General features: G+C 32.9%; 2 pseudogenes; both read left to right on the top strand.

The window, feature by feature from the left end:
- The first annotated feature begins 3,001 nt into the window (after nt 1-3,001).
- LOC149531090 (putative calcium-binding protein CML25 pseudogene) lies at nt 3,002-4,023 on the top strand (annotated as a pseudogene).
- A 5,045-nt stretch (nt 4,024-9,068) lies between these two features.
- Nucleotides 9,069-9,835, top strand: LOC149531089 (putative calcium-binding protein CML23 pseudogene; annotated as a pseudogene).
- Nucleotides 9,836-16,189: the final 6,354 nt, after the last annotated feature.

Here is a 16,189-nt window from a genome sequence, read left to right as displayed (position 1 = left end):
TGTGCAATTAATGAAATTGGTTTGTTGCAAATGGAGCAATTGTAGGAGAATTGGATGGAGATTGTTGCTTGTCACCCACCTATTTTAATTTATGTTATCCATGAGAATGAGATTAAACTTGACTTTGTAGAATGGATTTCAATAATTTGGTTAATTTTCAAAGAAGCTTGAATATTGTTATTGTGAACTAAAATAAGACTTACAATTTTAAATTTTTTTTAAAAAATGTTAGCTTGTTAGAAGATCAAAATATATTTAAAGATTGCATTTAGTTTTTCCCTTATTATGTATTTTAAAGTTGAAAGAGAATAAATATAAGCTTACAAATTTTTAACGGTAAACACTTAAGATATTATATAAAAATTAGATTCTCTTTTAAATTTTAAAAAAAAAATCAATTATCAATTCTTAGATAAAATAAAGAAACTTTTATCTTTCATTCAATAAAACAAAAATCATAATATGCATAAAATTTTGTTATCTTTCTCTCACTTTTATAGATTACACTAAGTTCTCTTTCAAACTAAAAAATTACATTTCATTATAGAAGCTATCACCTTTAAATATATATTTTAAAAGAAACTTTGTAATGAAAAACTTGTGATTTTTAAAATATTTAATTTTTTTTTTTTTTTAAATCTATTTTGACATATTTTATTGTTTTTTCAATTATTAATTTGTCACATATTCTTCATAGATGTTCTTTCAATTTGTCACATATTCTTCATAGATGTTCTTTCTTTATGACTCTAAGTGATGTCATTATTAAAAAATAATCAGTTTATTTTACAATTTAAATTTAGTTGTTTTTCAAGTTTAAGTCAAAAATGAAATAGGTATTTTTAATTATATATAATGACTTATTTGATAAATAAAATAATATTTTTTAAGTAGAATTTATATTTATAATTTTTTATTTCTTATAATTAACTTACAATTTTATTTTTTCAAAAGTATGTAAATGTGTAATTTTCAAAAGGTATATAAATGTGTAATTTTTTAAAAATATGTAAATAGATAATTTTTTAAATTATATTTAATTTTTATCATTTTTTTTATTTTTTATTTTTTATTATATTTTGTTCTACACCTTTTAGTAATTATATAAAGTGTCTAACTTTTTTTAAATTAAAAATTTAGAATTGTCTTATATTATATGCTATCTTTAATCTTTAATGTCCACACTACCTTTCACAATATCTATTAAATCAGAGTATTTTTTTAGTGTTATTTTTTCTAATTTCAAGATTATTTTTTCTTATCTTAAACTTGACATTTGAATTTTATCTATTTTTTGTCATATAATATTATTGTGCTTTAAACCTACGTCTTAATTCATAGTGGGTCATGTATACTATTTTAAGCTAATAATAGCCATAACAACAATAATTAATCTTAATATTAGAATTAAACTTATAATTATAGTGAAAATTTTAATTACAATTCTCTTTAAAAATAAGTATAATATTTGTTGTAACATGAAGTTTTTATACTTTAAACAAATATAATACCATTGATCTCAAATTTTGATTAAACAATCTACAATACCAATTACTCTCTTTTTATTTTTTATTTTATGTATATTCCTATATTTTCCTTTCATTCTTTTTAGATTTTAGTAAAAATTCAAGATCATTTAGTAAAAATAAATATTTTAATTGATTTGAAATATATAATTTTATTGATTTTAGTATTTTTAAATGTATATAATTTATATAAATTTTATTACTCTTTGTTTTAGATCTTTTACCGACATTCCTATTTCATCTCATTTTCTATTCTTTCTTGGTCCTTATTTCATGTATTTTAATATTTAAGTAGAATTTTTTTAGTATGTATAATTAAATTTAATTATTTTAGTTTATTTTAATTATATATTTCTTATTAGATATAACTTATAGTAATTTTAATTTAAGATTTTTTTGGTATGTAATATTATTTATCTATTTTCTACGTAATCTCCTATCGGCTTAGTGTTGCATGCACAAAAGCATCAACTGCTAGTTAAATTAAATAAATAAGAAAAAAAAAGAGAGTTAAAGTTCAAGTGAGATAAAACTAGTCAGAAAATAATTAACAACAAATGTTAACAATTTTTTGGTCAAAGGCTGACAATTTTCCAGCCAAAAATGTAATTTTTTTGTTCCCACATATAGTCGATTTTTTGGTCAAAGGCTGACAATTTTCCAGCAAAAAATGTAATTTTGCGGGAACAAAGTTCCCACATATAGCCTATCGGCTAAATTATAGAAACTAAAAAACATTATTTAAAAAAAACTAAACTAAGATTTAAAAAAATAAAAAAATTAAACTATTTAAAAACTAAAATTTAAAACAATTTTAAAAATAAGAAGTTAAATAACTAGAGATCATAACATGAGCTAATGTGGATATCACAAGTAATTATTTTTTTAAATAAATAAAAAAGAAAAATAATAGTTAAAAGTGAAGATAACAACTAATAAATATCAAACCAAGAGTTAAAAGTGGGGTGAGATAAAAATTCCCTGGTAGGAAGGATACAACTTTTCCAACCAATTGACAACTTTTCCTTCAAGAATTCAATTTTTAGGAACAAAGTTCCCACAAATGGTTTTGGCTATGAAGGGGCCAAAATGCACGTAGAACCAATTTGTTTGTATTTTTTAACATTCACATACAAATTTATAATTAATTAATAAAAGACCCGTCGGCGAAACTATGCATATGTTTCTAACGAGTCTTCACATGAATCTACTCTTAGACTTTGAACAAGTGTGGACCCAAAGCTCTTGTTTTTAATGGAAGGAACTAAATCTCTTCAAATAAGAGCTGAAGACAAAAGTGCATTTACTCCTCCAAATTTATCCAATGCGTCAACCTTATCTTGAGACTTGATCCTCATTCATGGATCTCTTGACTATTAGACATAATAAAACAAAAGTTTATTTTTTATTTCCTAATTTGCCCAATATACGTCTAATTCGAGATAAATGGACGGATATTACGTTGAAAATTGTCCTCAAGCATTTATCACTATCTGCGCAGTCACGCAGATAAAGATATGCGTGGATTTTCATGATTTCGTGGGCGCCGTTTACGAATATTTGCATTGTGGAGGAGATTTTCAGGAAATCCCCAGTTTGTCTTCCCAAATCAGTGGGCGGGCTTCTCAGAGCTCAAATATTTTATAAAAGACATGAAAGCACAAATCTTGTTGGGCCATTAAAACAGGTGAAGATATCAGAAAGCAGTTCAATGATGGGGTTTCATCGGTTCACAAAAAAGTTGTTCAATCGCACAAAACCTAAGCGAAATAGTTCTTCCAGTGCGGAGAAAAGAGTTCCAAAGATCTCAGTTTCGAATGCGGAGACATTATTGCCGTCAAAGAAAGAGCTTGAAATCGTCTTCAAAACATTTGACATCAATGGCGACGGAAAGATCTCGTGGTCTGAGGTCGGCGAGGTTATGAGTTATTTTGGGGGAAAATGTACAGAAGAAGAACTTCGGCTAATGGTGAAGGCAGGGGATCTTAATGGCGACGGCCTTCTTGATTTTTCCGAATTTGTTGATTTGAACACAAAAGGCATCGATCTTGACGAGGGTTTGCGCGACATGGAAAAGGCCTTTGATCTTTTCGATTTGGACGGGAACGGATCCATTTCTGCAGATGAATTGCAAAGATTTTTCAGAAATCTTGGGGAGAACTATAGCTTGGATGAGTGTCAGAAGATGATTAATGGCGTTGATTGTGACGGAAATGGATCTATCAATTTCCAGGAATTCATAACTATGATGATCCAACCTGAAAGCGTTGGGTAATAAAAATTATGTTTTTTGTTTTGTTTTCCTGTTGAAGGGCTGCGATCGGATAGTGTCTCTGATTATATTGCAGATTAGGAAAAGCTTACGTGGCGCTTCTGTATTTTTGGATGTGGTCTCCATGTTTGACCAATACGTGGACATGTAAATAAATGTCGATGTGTTCTGCCGGCGTGCTGTTCTCAAATTTCAAAATATATTAATGTCATTTGATTTCCACAATCCATTAGTAATATCATGAGAATTTCTGGAGTTTGATTGTGTTGTAATTTTTAAGCATCAACGTTTCGGATCACACACAGTGATCCATCATCAGGATGAGGAGTGCAAGAGAATAGAGAAAAAATGTAAAGTGGCAGATTGGAGGGAGCAAAGTGGCAGAATCTCTTTGCTCCCTCCAATCTGCCACTTTACATTTTTTCTCTATTCTCTTGCACTCCTCATCCTGATGATGGATCACTGTGTGTGATCCGAAACGTTGATGCTTAAAAATTACAACACAATCAAACTCCAGAAATTCTCATGATATTCAAAATATATTGTTAAATTATTATTGTGTTACCAAATTATTGATTAAAAATGAAAACTTACATGTGTTTTCCAATTTTTATTATAATTAGTTTAACAATTGATAGTTTTGATAAGTAGGAGATGATTTCCACAGCTAGTCAAATTGTGATGTGAATATCAGGATTTAACTGTGTGATTTTTGAGTCAAACTCGATGACCCATGTTTCATGAGTAGTGATTCAACATGAATCCATCTCTCATGAGAATAAATGGAACACTTAGCACTCATTGGATCTAGGTGATGCTCACAGGGGTGAAGATCCAATGAGTGCTAAGTGTTCCATTTATTCTCATGAGAGATGGATTCATGTTGAATCACTACTCATGAAACATGGGTCATCGAGTTTGACTCAAAAATCACACAGTTAAATCCTGATATTCACATCACAATTGATAGTTTTTTTAAAGTAAAATAGAATTACAATTAGAAATTCTCTAGCGTAAATAGAATAACGAGATACAAAAATATATAAATTTCAATGATCTAAATTTTTTCATTTTATTCTTTTTTAAAGAATAACATGAAATCAAGTTTTAAATCAAAAATATATTTTAATAAAATATTAGGATATTGATAATGTTAAAACAACTTTAATCAAATTATTTGCAAAAAACTATTTTCACAATAAGTTCATTATTAGATAAATATATTTGAATTTAAATATGTACAAAAAATAAATCAACTTTTCAATTATCATGTCAAAATGAATGACATAGCTTGAGTTGAAAAAGCCATATTACATAATTAGTAGTTAGACTTTCTAATAAAGAAAGATGTCAATTACGAGATCACGTGCTTTGACTTTAATTACAATAATCTCTCTCTCTCTCTCTCTCTCTCTCTCTCTCTCTCTCTCTCTCTCTCTCTCTCACACACACACACACACACACACACACATGGTCCAACATTTCTCCTATGCTTTCTCAGCACATCTAGGAGGACTGCGAGAGCACCGCACATTCTGAGTCACTATCGAAGAAGTAGCAGGAGGGGTATGAATCACAACCAAGGCATTAGCCCTGGCAGCTGCCTTAATCCCTTGTAAAACACCATGGTTTGGTTCTGAAAAAGCTGCTTGCGCCCCTAAACTGGCTGGGGCTTGTGCTCCTATTGAAATAGGAGGAACTGAAATGATCGCCACATATGACTGTTTAGGAGCCAAGGAAGCCTTGCCCTTGCACCCAATAGTAGTCCATTCTTCCTTTTTCCCTTTTGCTGGCTTAGCAGGAACCTTTTTAGGCGGGGGTTCAACCCTAGGCACGACCAAAGGGCAATCCGTAATCTGGTGTTCCACATACTAACATCTATAGCAGGTGTTAGGTAGGTTCAAATAAAGCACCTTCTGAGAGAAGGTTTGAGCCTCAATCTGTATTTCCACAGAATCCTTAAGATCCTTGGAAAGATCAACCTCAATGCAAATGCATTTTTGAGGGCAATTGTTGAAAAAATCCTCATGTTCCTTTGTGATAACTTTGCCAAGAGTATTGGCAATGAACTCAATAAAAGGCCAACATAGCAAGGGTAAACCTAGGAACTCGACCCACACAGGAACCTTAAGCTTTTTGTCATCAGAGACAGTGAAGTCTCTTGACCACTTTTGAAAAACAAGCAAGGAGGAACGCACAGACCAAGGACCATTGCTAAAAATTGTGTTTGCCTGCGACGGGTTGGCAAAGCGAAATAAGAAAAAACCCTTGGTGAGGTTTTACACAATGTCAAGGTGGACTCCATGAGGAGTCCAACACTTGTTAACCCATTCTCGGAGCATAGCTTCAGGAGGAGTCCTACCCACAAAATACCCTATTAAGGTATGCTTTTCTAACCAATCACAAGCAACATAAAATTCTTGCAAAGGAAGGATTATATCAGGATTACCTCATGAAAAGCCTTTAGGGACAAATTTGCGAGGATGTTTGTTCAATGGAGGCACCATGGCTTTCTAAAGTAGTAGTGTGAACACCCATATCAACAACTAGGTCACCATTGGCTGGGGCCATTATAAGCTAGCCTAAAAGCTCCCGCACTAAATGCGATTTGACAAGTAGAAAAAATTGAAGGAAAGCTCGGACATAGAGCCATACACAAGAAAACTCAAAGATCGCATGAAACCCTAACAGAGCCTTTCTCCAACTTTTCAAATTCTCAAAGCCATCAATCTTAACAAGTAACTTTATCTTAATAGTACAAGCTTCAAGTCAAAATACACCACAACATGAACTAGAAGCTTTGACTTCTTGTTTTTAATAGAACATAATAAGAGTTGAAGACTAAAGTGCATTTATTCTGCTTATCTTGAGACTTGATCATAATAGATGAATCACTTGACTATTAGACGTATTAAAACAAAAGATTATTAGTCCCTGCCTTATATAAGGCAACAAACTAATGTTTTCATTGGCCCCCTCATTAATTTGCATGAGCAAAATATAATTGTAAAGCTAAAGTTCTTAGGTAAAGTATTTTAAAAAATAATTATCAGAGAGAAATTCTAATTTTTTGATTGGCAGCTACTCAATTTCCTGGGGGTAAATTCTATTTTCTAAATTAGAAAAAAGCTTTAAAAATGGGATAGATAGAAATGAATTTATTATAAGTCTGAATATGTAGACACCTGTCATAAAGGAGTTTTAAATAGGAATAAAAAACTAGAGAGGATATAGATGAATTAACTTTTTGTCAGACACAAGACACCAACAAAAGAAATAAATATATAAAGCCTACTAATAGAGAGCATTTAATAAGCATAAGAGATATTCTAGAAAAGGAGGTGGAGAGTGCATTTGAATGAGAAAAAAATAATTTCTTACATTTGTAGAGACTAAAGTGGTGTGTAGAGGGATTCAAAGAAATGGAGTCCAAAGTAAGATATCCTGGTATTTTTTTCAAATGGCAAGTATGAAGATTTATTCTAGATCTGAAGTTTTGTCATTCTTTTGTCATTCAATGCTGGTGACTATCATGTAGATCTGTATTGCATATATAATTTCAAGGACCTTGGTAGAAATATAGGTGCAAAATTATTTGGGTTTTGTTTAGTGAATAAATCAAATGTTTCGCATTAAGGGTTTGTCTTTTCTCCACTTGCATTTGAGATTTACACTGAGATCTTTGTTCATCCATGAATAAAATATAGTAATGGATAAATTAGGACTTTTTTCCTTCGCTACTTAGATCCAATTAACTCTTAACATTATAAATATGTTCAATTGGGCATAGATTTAATAGTTACCAAAGGAGCACACATGTACAAAATTGAAATGTTACACAAAGAAAGATAATAAACATTCCACAACCATGTCAAGTGAACAAAGATTCCTTGCTTCGACAACGCTGACTATTATGAATGAAATTTAACAAAATGTTGTGAATCCTAGGGTGTAGTATAACAAAGGATAACATTTCCAGTAGCAATTTAAATAGAGGTTTAATGCTCCAAATCTCTGCACTTGTCTAGAAGCTTTGTCGCCTAGAATGAAACTAATCACGACTCTATAACTTGAAGAATGTATTTGCAACTACTTTATTTTGACAAGGTAGCCATTGCCGATCAGGTTCTCCAGGCTACTTGTTTCTACAAATGATGATAACCTGGATTCTGTTAAGCAGAAATGACCCAATATAAATTGTGTTGTGGAAAGTATTACTTTCAACTGATGTTTACATTACAATAATGTTGTAGTATTTAGATAAAATGTCGGGACAAATGAAATGCCTAATTTCATTTACTATCATAGGGCCTATACCTTAACTTACATATTTATTTCAAAATTTAGAAATATATATTTTGTGACGGGTAAGACAATAATGCTCAAATGACTTAATCTAAGTCATAGATTGCAAATTTGGACTTGGTAAATCAAATCACTGAGTTTTGAAAACTCCATAGCTAAAGAAAAGGACGAGATCAGAGATTTTTTAAAGAAAAAATATAAATTTCGTCATCAAGCCTTTTCTAATTGTAGATTTAATATTGAAATATTTTTTCCTATCTTGTATATTTAGAACTAAAAATGTTGATGACTTATAACACATAAATTTTGTTAATCTAAAGCAAACTATAATTATAGTTGTCAATCAAATTTATCAATTTGCTATTAAAAGTCAATATATAAACAACTTCAAATTTTGCTTAACCTTCTAGGAGAGAAATTTGATCAGTAGTGTCAAATATAATATCTAAAAATTGTGTACTTCTTATGCAGGGCTTATAACACACTAATTTTATTATTATACAACATACTTTGCACTAAATAGAATGCTTAACATCTCAGTGATTTTCTGCCATCAATTCTACAGTTTCACCTTTACACAAATGCTTTTTGCTCTCTCTCGCAAACAATATAGTGCACTCCAGCCATTTTATCGCCATAACATCTCTGTTTATTTTGGTTAATCCCAACCTCTCATAAGACAGGGACTCCAGCTCTACCAGAGGTCTTGTTTTTTATTTCCTAATTACGTCTAATTGGAGATAAATGGACGGATACTACGTTGAAAATTGTTGTCTTCGAGCATTCATCACTATCTGCGCAGTCACGCAGATAACGATATGCGTGGATTTAATTTCATTATGTCGTGGGCGCCGTTTACAACAATTTGCATTGTGGAGGAAATTCCAGAAGTTTCTCTTCCCAAATCAGTGGGCGTGCTTTTCAGAGCTAAAAATCTATATAAGAGACATTAAAACAGGTGAAGATATCAGAAAGCGGTTCAATGATGGGGTTTCATCGGTTCACAAAAAAGTTGTTCAATCGTACAAAACCTAAGCGAAATAATTCTTCCAGTGCGGAGAAAAGAGTTCCAAACATCTCAGTTTCGAATGCGGAGTCATTATTGCCGTCGAAGAAAGAGCTTGAAATCGTCTTCAAAACATTTGACATCAATGGCGACGGAAAGATCTCGTGGTCTGAGGTCGGCGAGGTTATGAGTTATTTTGGGGGAAAATCTACAGAAGAAGAACTTCGGCTAATGGTGAAGGCAGGGGATCTTAATGGCGACGGCCTTCTTGATTTTTCCGAATTTGTTGATTTGAACACAAAAGACATCGATCTCGACGAGGGTTTGCGCGACATGGAAAAGGCCTTTGATCTTTTCGATTTGGACGGGAATGGATCCATTTCTGCAGATGAATTGCAAAGATTTTTCACAAATGTTGGTGAGAAATACAGCTTGGATGAGTGCCAGAGGATGATTGATGGCGTTGATTCTGACGGAAATGGGTCTGTCAATTTACAGGAATTTATGATCATGATGATCCAACCTGAAAGCGTTGGGGTATAAAATATATTTTTTTAATTCAATTTTCTGTTAAAGGGCTTCGATCGGATAATGTTTCTGATCTTATTGCAGATTAGGAAAAGCTTACGTGGCGCTTCTTTATTTGGCTGTGGTCCCCACGTAGATAATGAGGACATATTGGCTAATACATGGACCTGGAAATAGATGTTGATGTGGTCTCCCAAAGTGGCAACGTCTATACAGCCACGAAAATGCACTTTCTTAAGAAGGAGAGGACTTAGAATTTTTTTTGGGAAGTTAGAAAAAGCAATGTAAAGAAGTGCATTTTCGTGGCTGTATAGCGTGTTCTCAAGTTTTAAAATTGTATAGTTAAATTATTATCGTGTTATATTTTTATGGACTAGATATGGTTACCTCGAATTTGTGTGGTGCAGATGCAAGCATTGATAGAACTAGCTTATATATACCTCTATATATATTACGCCGAGAGTAATCGTTCTCGAGGCGCCTATTTTTATTTAATCCCAAAGTTATTTTAATCGAAGTTGGGATTTATGAAAATAAAAATAGGCGCCTCGAGAATGATTACTCTCAGCGTAATATATATAAAGGTTTATATAAGCTAGTGGCAGTCGCGGCGCAATGGGAAAAATATTTACTTTTTATTTTATTATTTTGATAAGGTTACTATAAAATTGTTAATTAATTTTTAATTAGAGTTGTATGAAGTTACTATAAAATTATGCTTCAATTTTTAAAAAAAAAATTAATATAAAGAGTTTAATTTAGATTAAAAATATATATTTTATTTTTGGGATATTGTAATGTAAAATGTTATAGTCATACATAGATATATGGTTAGGAACAAAGTTACCATTATAGTTAATGTTAACCTTAGGGATAGAATTAGGGTTAGGGTTTGAGCTATGGTTAAGGTTAGGGATAGAGTTATGGTTATGGTTATTGTTAGAGTTATGGTTAAGGTTCAAATTAGAGTTATGTTTATGGTTAAGGTTAGGGTTAGAGTTATGGTCATAGTTAAGGTTAGTGTTAGAGTTATGGTTATGGTTATGATTATGGTTGGTGTTAGGGTTATAGTAAGGCTAAGGTTAGGGTTAAGGTTTGAGTCAAGGTTAAGGTTAGAGTTAGGGTTATGGTTTGAGTCAACATTAAAATTAAGGTTAGGGTTAGGGTTAGACTCTGATTATGGTAGAGTTAGATCTAGGGTTAGAGTTATGCTCGTGGTTAAGGTTAGGGTTAGAGTTATGCTTATAGTTAGGGTTAGGGTTAGGGTTAGCGTTAGAGTCCAATCATGGTAGAGTTAGAATTAGGGTTAGAGTTAGGGGTAGAGTTATGTTTATGGTTAAGGTTAGGGTTAGAGTTATCATTATGGTTATGGTTAGGGTTATAGTGGGGATAGGTTTAGGGTTAGGGTTTGAGTCATATTTTTTAAATTTTAATATAAAGAGTTTAATTTAGATTTAAAAAAATATTTTTTTGGGATATTGTAATGTAAAATGTTATAGTCATACGTAGATATATGGTTAGGAACAAAGTTACCATTATAGTTAATGTTAACCTTAGGGATAGAATTAGGGTTAGGGTTAGCATTAGGGTTAGGGTTTGAGCTATGGTTAAGGTCAAGGATAGAGTTATGGTTATGGTTAAGGTTCCGATTAGAGTTATGTTTATGGTTAAGGTTAGGGTTAGAGTTATGGTCATGGTTAAGGTTAGGGTTAGAGTTATGGTTATGGTTATGATTAGGGTTAGGGTTAGAGTAAGACTGGGGTTAGGGTTAGGGTTAGGGTTTGAATCAAGGTTAAGGTTAGATTTAAGGTTAGGGTTAGGGTTTGAGTTAGGATCAAAATTAAGGTTAGGGTTAGGGTTAGAGTCCAATTATGGTAGAGTCAAATCTAGAGTTAGAGTTATGCTCATGGTTAAGGCTAGGGTTAGAGTTATGCTTATAGTTAGGGTTAGGGATATGGTTAGAGTCCAATTATGGTAGAGTTAGAATTAGGGTTAGAGTTAGGGGTAGAGTTATATTTATGGTTAGGGTTAGGGTTAGAGTAATGCTCATGGTTAAGGTTAGGGTTAGAGTTATCATTTTGGTTATGGTTAGGGTTATAGTGGGGATAGGGTTAGGGTTAGGGTTAGGGTTTAAGTCAAATATTTTTAAAAATTTAATATAAGGAGTTTAATTTAGATTAAAAAATATATTTTATTTTTGGGATATTGTAATGTAAAATGTTATAGTCATAGGTAGATATATGGTTAGGGACAAAGTTACCATTACATTTTATGTTATCCTTAGGGATAGAATTAGGGTTAGGGTTAGCATTAAGGTTAGGGTTTGAGCTATGGTTAAGGTTAGGGATAGAGTTATGGTTATGGTTATTGTTAGAGTTATGGTTAAGGTTCAAATTAGAGTTATGTTTATGGTTAAGGTTAGGGTTAGAGTTATGGTCATGGTTAATGTTAGGGTTAGAGTTAGGGTTATGGTTATGATTAGGGTTAGGGTTATAGTAAGGCTAGGGTTAGAGTTAGGGTTAGGGTTTGAATCAAGGTTAAGGTCAGAGTTAGGGTTAGGGTTTGAGTCAGGATTAAAATTAAGATTAGGGTTAGGGTTAGAGTCTAATTATGCTAGAGTCAGATCTAGAGTTAGAGTTATGCTCATGGTTAAGGTTAGGGTTAGAGTTATGCTTATAGTTAGGGTTAGAGTCCAATTATGGTAGAGTTAGAATTAGGGTTAGAGTTAGGAGTAGAGTTATGTTTATGGTCAAGGTTAGGGTTAGAGTAATGCTCATGGTTAAGGTTAGGGTTAGAGTTATCGTTATGGTTATGGTTAGGGTTATAATGGGGATAGGGTTAGGGTTAGGGTTTGAGTCAAGGTTAAGGTTAGAGTTATGGTTATTGTTAAGGTTTGAGATAGGATTAAAGTTAGAGTTAGGGTTATGGTTAGAGTCCAATTATGGTAGAGTTAGAGTTAGGGGTAGAGTTATGTTTATGGTTAAGGTCAGTGTTAGTGTTAGCGTTAGGGTTAGAGTTAGAGTTAAGGTCAAGGTTAAGGTTAGAATTAGGGTTAGGGATAGTGTAAAGATTAGGGTTAGGGTTAGAGTTAGAGTTAGTATTAAAATTAGGGTGAGGGATAGGGTTTGAATTAGAGTTAGGATTAGATTTAGGGTTATTGTCAAGGTTAAGGTTACAATTAGAGCTAGAGTTAGGGTGAGGGCTAGACTTAGGGTTAGGGTTAGAGTTAGGGTTAGATTTAGGATTAGAGTTAGAATTAGGATTAGGGTTAGGGTTAGAATTAGGGTTACAGATATAGTTAGGATTAGAATTAGATTTAGGGTTAGGGTAAGGGTAAGAATTATGGTTACAAATACAATTAGGGTTAGGGTTAGAAAAACACTTAGGGTTAGAGTTAGAGTTAGGGTTAGGGTTATATTTAGGGTTAGAAATAATGTTAGGGTTAGAATAAGGGTTAGAGTTAGGGTTAGGGTTAGTGTTAGGGTTATGGTTAGCATTAGGGCTAGCATTAGGGTTAGGGTTACAATTAGACTTAGAGTTAAAATTAGAGGTAGTGATAGTGTTAGTGTTAGTATAAGAGTTAGAGTTAGATTTAGGGTTAGAATTGGGGACAAGATTAGGGTTAGGGTTAAAATTAGAGTTAGAGTTCCAATTCATGTTAGAGTTAAAGTTAGAGATAGAGTTGAAGTTAGGGTTAGGGTTAGAGTTACCTAGTTAGATTTAGGGTTAGGGTTATAGTTAGGGTTGGGATTAGGATTTAATTAGGGTTAGGGTTGGAGTTAGAGTTATATATATTGTTAAGGTTAGGATTACGGGTAGGTTTAGAGTTAGAGTCAGGGTTAGGGTTAATCTTAGGGTTAGGGGTACAATTAGAGTTAGAGTTAGAGGTATAGTTAGGGTTAGAATTAGGGATAGGGTTAGAATTAGAGATAAAGTTAGAGTTAGAGTTAGAGTTAGGGTAAGAGATAAAGATAGATTTAGGGTTAGGATTAGGGTTAGGATTAGAATGAGCATTAGAGTTAGAGTTAGAGTTAGGGTTAGAATTAGTGTTAGGGTTAGGGTTAAGGTTAGGGTGAGAATTAGAGTTAGAGTTAGGATTAGAGTTATATTTAGGGTTAAAATTAGGTTAGGGTTAGGGCTAGAATTGGGATTAGGGTTAGAATTAGGATTAGAGTTAGGGATATATAGGTTAGGGTTAGGGGTAGAATTAGAGCTACAGTTAGAGTTAGAGTTAGGATTAGGGTTAGGGTTAGAATTAGGGTTACAAATATAATTAGGATTAGATATTGAGTTAGATTTAGGGTTAGGGTAAGGGTAAGAATTAGTGTTAGGGCTAGAATTAAAGTTACAAATAAAGCTAGGGTTAGAATTAGGATTAGGGTTAGGGTTAGATTTAGAGTCAGAGTTTGAGCTAGAGTTAGAGTTAGAATTAGAGTTAGAAGAAGGGTTAGAGATAGAGTTAGGGTCAAAATTAGGGTTAGGGTTAACACAAGGGTTACAGTTACAGTTAGGGTTGGCATTAGGGTTAGGGTTATAATTAATGTTAGTGTTAGCATTAGTGTTAGTGTTAGAATTAGGGCTAGAATTGAGGCTAGGGTTAGGGTTAGAATTGGAGTTAGAGTTAGGGATCAAGTTAGAGTTACAATTAAAATTGGAGATAGAGTTGGAGTTAGGGTTAGATTTAGGGTTAGGGTTAGATTTAGGGTTAGAATTAGGGTTGGGGTTAAGATTATAATTAGTATTAGGGTTAGAGTTAAATATAGTGTTAGGGTTAGGATTAGCATTATATATAGTGTTAGGGTTAGGATGAGGGGTAGGGTTAGGGTTAAGGTTACAATTAGAGTTAGAGTTATAATTATAATTAGGGTTAGAGTTAGAGTTAGTGTTAGGGTTAGAATTAGGGGTAGGGTTAGGGTTAGAGATAGAGTTGGAGTTAGAGTTAGGGTTGGAGTTTGAATATGGGTTAAAATTAGGGTTAGGTTTAGGGCTAGAATTAGCATTAGAGTTAGAATAATAGTTAGGATTAGGGTTATAGTAAGGCTTAGGGTTAGGGTTAGAATTAGGTATAGAGTTAGGGTTATAAAGAGTTAAGGGTAGGGTCAAGGGTAGAATTAGAGTTAGAGTTAGGGTTAGGGTTAGGGTTAGGGTTAGGGTTAGATTTAGAGTTAGAGTTAGAGTTAGAGTTAGGATTTGCGTTATTATTGCGGTTAAGGTTATTTCTAGGCTATTAATCATATTATAGTTGATGTTAGTGCTATTATTATAGTTTATCTTAGAATTAGGGTAATTGTCAGGTTAAATTTTTATGTGGGTTAGTTCTATTATAGTGCCCATGATTAGTGCTATTGTGATACAAGTTATTAATCTTTTTAATAATGTAATCCCTCCCTCTCCCATCCTCTCTCTCTATCTCTCTCTCCCTCCCTCCCTCTCTCTCTCTCCCTGTCCCTACTCTCTAACTACACCTAGTAATATCTCCCCCTGTCTAAATACACCCTCTAATCTCTCTTTGTCTCTAGTCTCTAGATACACCCCCTAATCCCTCTCTATAATCTCTAGATACACCCCATTATCTCTCTCATCTTGCTCTCTAGATATACCTCCTAATTTGTCCCTCCCTTTATGCTCTCAAGATACACCTCCTAATCTCTCTCTCTCACTCTCTCTCTCCATGTTCTATAGACACACCTCTTAATCTCTCTCCCCCTCCCCCCCTCTCTCTCTCTCTCTCTCTATATATATATATATATATATATATATATATATATATATATATTTCCACTTATAAAAAATATAATATTATTTCTAGTTTCTAGTACATATAGGGTTAGGTTAAGGTATATAATTTACTAAATGCTTAGTACAATCATATATAGAGTAAGAGTTAGAGTTAGGGTTTGTGTTATTATTGCGGTTAAGGTTATTTCTAGGTTATTAATCATATTATAGTTGATGTTAGTGCTATTATTATAGTTTATCTTAGAATTAGGGTAATTGTCAGGTTAAATTTTTATGTGGGTTAGTTCTATTATAGTGCTCATGATTAGTGCTATTGTGATACAAGTTATTAATCTTTTTAATAATGTAATCCCTCCCTCTCCCATCCTCTCTCTCTCTCTATCTCTCTCTCCCTCCCTCCCTCTCTCTCTCCCTACTCTCTAACTACACCTAGTAATATCTCCCCTTGTCTAAATACACCCTCTAATCTCTCTTTGTATCTAGTCTCTAGATACACCCCCTAATCCCTCTCTATAATCTCTAGATACACCCCATTATCTCTCTCATCTTGCTCTCTAGATAACCTCCTAATCTCTCCCTCCCTCTATGCTCTCCAGATACACCTCCTAATCTCTCTCTCTCTCTCTCTCTCTCTCTCCATGTTCTATAGATACACCTCTTAATCTCTCTCCCCCTCTCTCTCTCCTTGCTCTCTAGATACACCTCCTAATCTCTCTCTCTCTCTCTCTCTCTCTCTCTCTCTCTCTCTCTCTCTCTCTCTAGATACACCCCCTAATCTCTCTATCTATCTATCTATCTATCTATCTATATATA

Source organism: Cupressus sempervirens, chromosome 11, assembly GCF_028749045.1.
Source record: "Cupressus sempervirens isolate cs-2001-9-10 chromosome 11, ASM2874904v1, whole genome shotgun sequence".
Taxonomy (NCBI): Eukaryota; Viridiplantae; Streptophyta; class Pinopsida; order Cupressales; family Cupressaceae; genus Cupressus; species Cupressus sempervirens.
This window is presented reverse-complemented; position numbering and strand designations above follow the sequence as displayed.